The sequence below is a fragment of the Neoarius graeffei genome, chromosome 17 (assembly GCF_027579695.1).
Source record: "Neoarius graeffei isolate fNeoGra1 chromosome 17, fNeoGra1.pri, whole genome shotgun sequence".
NCBI lineage: Eukaryota > Metazoa > Chordata > Actinopteri > Siluriformes > Ariidae > Neoarius > Neoarius graeffei.
This window is the reverse complement of record NC_083585.1, coordinates 4128779-4135479: the sequence shown is the minus strand read 5'-3', so window position 1 is coordinate 4135479 and position 6701 is coordinate 4128779. Positions and strand designations below refer to the sequence as shown.

The 6701-nt window shown below is 43.6% G+C and overlaps 1 pseudogene; it reads left to right on the top strand.

The window, feature by feature from the left end:
* The first annotated feature begins 365 nt into the window (after window positions 1-365).
* LOC132864564 (zinc finger BED domain-containing protein 5-like) lies at window positions 366-2127 on the top strand (annotated as a pseudogene).
* Window positions 2128-6701: the final 4574 nt, after the last annotated feature.

Genomic DNA, 6701 nt, shown 5'->3' with positions numbered 1-6701 from the left:
GTGTCTACGTGTCAGCCCTGTGATGACCTGGCGACTTGTCCAGGGTGTACCCCGCCTTTCGCCCATAGTCAGCTGGGATAGGCTCCAGCTTGCCTGTGACCCTGTAGAACAGGATAAAGCGGCTAGAGATAATGAGATGAGATGAGCAATGAATGCAGGCAATGTAATACAACAAATAAGCAACCTGCCAATCAGTCCCAGCACTTTACTATGCACGCACACAAAGTTAGGCTCAAGGATTCTCCCTTCAACTGAAACAGTTGTTGCTAGGCAACCAACACGAAACTTCAGTTCGTTTAGTTACAGTACATGTCACTTCGCTGCTATGGCAATGAAACGTCACTGCTAATAAAGAACGAACAAACATGGACAAATGGCTGAAAAGAGTAAACCACCCCTCCACAGAGATGCCATCGGCTCCTAGGCCTACTATCGGGGATGCCCCTGTCAGTGACAGCAACCCAGATTTCTCTTCCATGGATCAGGGTGCTAGCAGCAGTAGGGATACTGTTGCTCATCAAGCTACTAGCATGGCTTGTGCCCCTGACAGTGACTGTGAGTATGATGACCCCCCTGACATGAGCAAGCATATGGATGCAGAAAGGACGACATCAGAAAAAAGATGCAAATATGATGAGAACTACATTTCGTTGGGGTTCACTTGTATCGGTACTGGCTCGTCTATTCAGCCACGGTGCATTGTATGCACAAAAGTGTTATCTCACAACTCAATGAAACCATCACTCTTGTGCAGACATCTGGAGACGAATCACCCTCACTTGAAAAATAAACCACGGGAGTTTTTTGAAAGGGAATTATGTGGGCTTTCTACCAGTAAGAGCAGCATAAGAAAACCAGACACAATAAACAAGAAAGGGTTAGAGGCGTCTTATATGGTGAGCTACCGAGTAGCCCGGACTGGCAAGCCCCACAATATTGTGGAGGAGTTTTTTCTACCTTCTACCACAGACACGGTTGGGGTAATGTTGGGGGAAAAGGCAAAAAGTGTCATACAGTCCATGCCTTCATCAAACAACACCATTTCCCGGCGTATCAGTACCATGGCTGGGGACGTTTTAAAACAGTTACTGCTTCGCATACGAGCCAGTGAATTTTATTCACTACAGATGGATGAGTCAACGGACGTGGCCGGCCTGGCACAGCTCCTGGTATATGTCTGTTATATCCATGAAGGGTCAGTTAAGGAGGACATGCTGTTCTGTAAACCACTCAAAACAAGAACAACAGGGGAAGACACCTTCCGTATGCTGGACACCTTTGTGACATCGAATGGACTTTTTTGGACTAAATGTGTGGGCATCTGCACAGATGGCACAAGGGCCATGACAGGGAGGCACAATGGAGTGGTCACGCGCGTCCAAGCAGTTGCTCCCGACGCCACTTGGGTGCACTGCAGCATCCACAGAGAGGCTCTGGCTGCCAAGGGCATGCCTGTAAATTTGAAGAACGTTTTGGACACAACTGTAAAAATTGTGAACTTTGTTAAAGCCAGGCCTCTGAACTCTCGCATATTTACTGCACTCTGCAATGAAATGGGCAGCGACCATACATCTCTTCTACTGCACATGGAGGTGTGCTGGTTATCAAGGGGGAAAGTATTGACACGCATCTTTGAATTAAGAGATGAACTTAAAATGTTTTTTGTTGACCAGACATTTCACCTGTCTGGCAATTTGCATGATGGAGAGTTTCTTTCACGACTAGCTTGGTGACATTTTTTCTCAGCTGAATGAACTTAATCTTGGATTACAGGGGCTCTCCGCAACCATCTTTAATGTGCAAGATAAAATCGAGGCAATGATCCAGAAATTGAAGCTCTGGATAGACTGCGTGGGCAAAAACAAGACAGAGGCCTTTCCATTCTTGCATGATTTTCTGTGTGAAAATCACCTCAGTCTGACAGACGGCATCAAGCGCAACATTACAACACATCTCAGCGAGCTGGCTGCTGAGCTGCGCAGGTACTTCCTTGACAGTGACGAATCGGACAGTTGGATTCGACATCCCTTTTCTACTGTCCCTGCCGCCCTGCCGGTATGTGAACAAGAGAACCTCATTGACATAGCATCAACAGGATCCATGAAAATTGATTTCAACCACTGTTAGATTTAAAGCCATGATTTAAGTTAGTTTTATAGCTACAGAATGTGATTTAGGATTGTTAGATTTAATCAGTCGCTTCAGTGTTGAATTTGAAATTGAAATGATTGAATGTTAGATTTAATGTTAGATTTAAAGCTGCATTAAGTGATTCATGTTAGTTTTATAGTTTTATAATTTTAAAGATCTATATTAGCCTTATTGCTGCACAAAGTGTTAAGACTTTATGATTTTAATATTTTAGAGCTTTTTAAGATCCTTTATTATTTTAGACTATTACATATACTATAACAGTGATTTTAAACTATTCCTGTGTAACCTGGCCTTCGTCCAGGTTAGACTAAACATAGTCTTTGTTTAAAATTGTCGTAAAACATTGTCGTAAAAACATCTCGTGCACTTTGACATGCGTAAATGTTGAAATTGCTGAATTGCTGAAACATCCGTTGATATGAAATATTATTTTGCTTATGATTGAAGGTTTCATTCACACACACACACACACACACACACACACACACACACACACACACATTAATGGAATTAAGGAATTCCATTGGAATTAAGATGTGATTTGCTGACTTAGCACAAGATATCCACACATTCACATACGCACACACATAACACACACACATCCTACACCCACCCCTCTACACGCACGTACATAGCCAAGGCCACACACAAACACATACAATCCACACACACACACCCCTCTCATGCACACACACACACACACACACATACACGCATATACACACTCATCTGCGCACATATATAGACACAACACATAAACACAGCTGCCTTTAGAGAGATAAACAGATGCTATAAAAGGTTGTTTAGAATTTTTTCATTTTGGTGAAAAAGACTGTGAATAAACGGCCAATCTGTGAAGCCACTCTCTGGTTTTCTGGTCTGTTTTTTTCACGGTATTTTCGCTCCAGAATTCTGCAGGTGGCATGAGGGCATTGGTCTCGGGAAGTTGACTGTTCCAGCTGGGGGAACCTTTACAATTTGTGGCCTGTACGGGGATACATCCAATCAGGTAAGGGGTCTCTTTTAATTGATTAGTTGGGGGGGACTTCCACCTGGTTGGTAGTATCAGAAAAACCCAGTTGTTTATTTTGTTTGGTTATCCTCGTAATTGATTTACGGGAAGATTGTTTGGTTATCCTCGTGAATGAGCTGTCACAGGAAGATTGTTATCCTCGTAGCTGGTTTACGGGAAGATTTTTTTTTTTGGTTATCCTCGTAATTGATTTACGGGAAGATTGGTTATCCTCGTAATGGATTTACGGGAAGATTGGTTATCCTCGTGGAAGAGCCACGGGAAGATTGGTTATCCTCGTGAATAAGCTGTCACGGGAAGAGCATGCTTTATGAGTTAAACCCATAATAATTAATCTCGAGACTGATTCCTTTGTGCAACCATTATGGGGGGTAACTGTGATAAGGAGGCATTCAGACCCGATCCTGAAGAAACTCCACGGGATTGGATGAATCGATGTGATTTAGAATTCTACACTACTCCGTGGTTAGACAAATTAGCCGAATGGACAGATTTACAGCCTCAGTCTTTAATTTATCCTCGTGCCGGAACTTTTAAATCAAACTACCTTGTTTCGGCACATAAACAGATATATGAAGGATTTGGCAACCCAGAATGAGATTATGATTATATGACCAGAGGCTATTTAGAATGGATTAAAATGAAATCAATATGGGACGATTTTCACGGAATTAAAGAAACTAAAGAGCAAAAGAAATCAGTACCATGCCCTAAGCCTGACGAGAAAGCAAAACCTGCTTTGTCTAGATCTACACATACAGCCTCTGCTCTCCCGCCGATGTACGGGAGATCAAGAAACGTTCCTGTAAACACACCTGCAAATACTTCATGTCCCGCTGATAGTGTTCCTAGCGCGCCTGTATCTCTGTCTCTTGACACAGGTGCTAAACGTCATAAACCTAAAGCAAACAAAGAAAAACCCTCTGTAAGCTCAAATACGTGGTTACAAAAAAACGAGACTAACGATTCCAATACAGACGATGACTCTGATGATGATCGACCCGTAAATGCAATCTGTGTGTGGGCTCGAAGGGGAAGAGGATTTAAGATCACTCCGCCTTCGGCATCAGACCTAAAAGATATTATTAAGTTGTTGCCTTCGGTAGACAAACCACTTAACTTTGTAGACATGCTCGTAAAAATGTGTAGACATTCCCAGCTGGTCGGAGCAGATTACCGTTTTATCCTGCATGCCATTCTAAGAGATAGTTATGATGAAGCTGCATTGTTAGCTGCAGTGCCCTGCTTAAGCCCTGAGAATGATGACTACAAAGTAGTTGAAACTAAGGCAGAAGAAGACTGCAAAACCACCACAAAGCATGAGCTTAAGTTCTACTGGAAAGATACCAATAGAGCCATGAGAGAATTAAAGGACCAATTGACGCATTATCTGCTCTCACGACAACAGGCTAGCCGTGATCTTTCACAGGTTACTAATTGTAAACAGGAGAAGGCTGAACTCACTTCAAAGTTTCTGACGCGTTTTAGCGAGATGTGGACTTGTCTGGGAAACATGCAATTGAATCAGCAGCAAACCAATCCACTCTTTATTTCGACATTTTGAATAATTGTCGTCCTGATATACAGAAGGTTCTGAAATATCATTTAAGTGACCGTAGTAATATGATCGTGAGAACCCTAGTGGAAAAAATTAGAACTATGGAGGGAGATGGTATTCTGGATAGTAAGCAGGTAGCCTGCCTTTCTGTGGTTGGTGGCTACTCACAGTCTCGTGAGGACATGAACAGACAACAAAGGAATCGGAATTGGGGCACCCGCCTGCAGGCCAGGGTGCCCTGGCATAGGGTATGCCCTGGAGTGTGCTACTATTGTGGCAAAGAAGGACATTGGCTACATGAGTGTCGAAAGAAAAAGGCAGATGAAGACAATGCACAGCATATGTTTCCCCTTCCTTCTTCTAATCTTCAGCAGCATCAATCTGATGTATTTCTTCCTCCTCCCCCTCCACCTCCTGCTGCTCTGTCTGCCCCTACGGCAAACCCTTTCGCGCAGCAATGCCCCACAGGCCCATATCAAACTTAGAGCTGCCTACAGAGCTGTGACCCCGTGATGCTACATTGTTCTTTCGACTCTTATCTAGCCAATGATTTGCCTGTCGTAGAATTAGCTATAGATGGAAAGGTGCTTCCTTTTCTAATTGATACTGGTGCTACGATGTCCTCTGTGGGAGAATCCTACGAGGGCCCTATTTCTAACAAAACTGTTCACTCTGTGGGAATTGATGGGGTCCCTTTCTCCTCCCCTTGCACTCCTCCATTATTGGTAACCTGTCCCGCTGACACAGCACTTCGTAAACATCACTCTTTTGTGTTTATGCCACAGTGTCCTTTTAATCTAATGGGGCGGGATCTAATGAGTCTGTTACATTTATCCATTTTGTTTCAGGGATCAAAAATGATTATTTGCACTCCTGACTCTCTGCCTCCTGCCTTATCTTATCTTTCTTCACATATGACTGTTCCAAATATCTCCGCTGTTTGCATGGCTTCTGTAAACACTGTTATTTCTTCTACAGATCCTTCTACAGATCCTTTTAATGATCTCCCCTCCTCCCTTTGGGCTGAACACAAGGATGAGGTTGGCCTAGTTCATTGTGTTCCTTATGAGGCTAAGCTTAAACACGTGCTTCCTGTTTATGTTAAACAGTATCCTCTCTCTGAAGACAAAGACAAAGGAATCGATATTATCCTACAGTCCCTTCTTGAGCAAGGTGTAGTGAGACCGTGTATCAGCTTGTACAATACACCTGTCAATCCAGTACCTAAACCTGATGGTACCTGGTGTTTTACGCAGGACTTACGTAAGATTAATGAACTGATTGTCCCTGTGGCACCCATTGTACCTGACGTTTCCTCTGTAATGTCACAAGTTCCTGCTCATCATTGCTGTTTTTCCGTTATTGATCTCTGTTCTGCTTTTTTCAGCGTTCCTGTTGAAGAAAACACACAGCCTTTGTTTGCATTCACGCACAGACGGAAGCAGTATACTTGGACATGCCTACCGCAAGGTTTTATTAATTCTCCTGCTGTTTTCTCAGCCATAATTTGTAACACACTTTGTGACCTCCCCCTCCCTCAGGGCTCTGTGGTCCTGGCGTACGCAGATGATCTTCTGGTATCTGCTGAGTCACCGGAAATCTGCCAAGACGCCTCCTTACACCTGCCCCAACATCTGGCGCACAAGGGCTTCAAGGTTTCCAGAACCAAGCTCCAGTTTTGCATGGACACTGTTAGGTACCTGGGTTTTGAACTTTCACAAGGTTGTCGTAAGCTGTCACCTGATTGGGTGCAGGTGATTCTAGACACAAAACGCTCTGCAAATAAACATGCACTGATGTCTTTTCTGGGTCTTATCAACTACTGCAGACAATGGATCCCTGACTGCTCTTTATATGACAAGATTCCCCATTCTGCAATCTCTCATCACGATCCACTGCAACATCCTTTGACCTGGACTGACACTATGATGGACACTTATCACTCCCTCAAAAGCG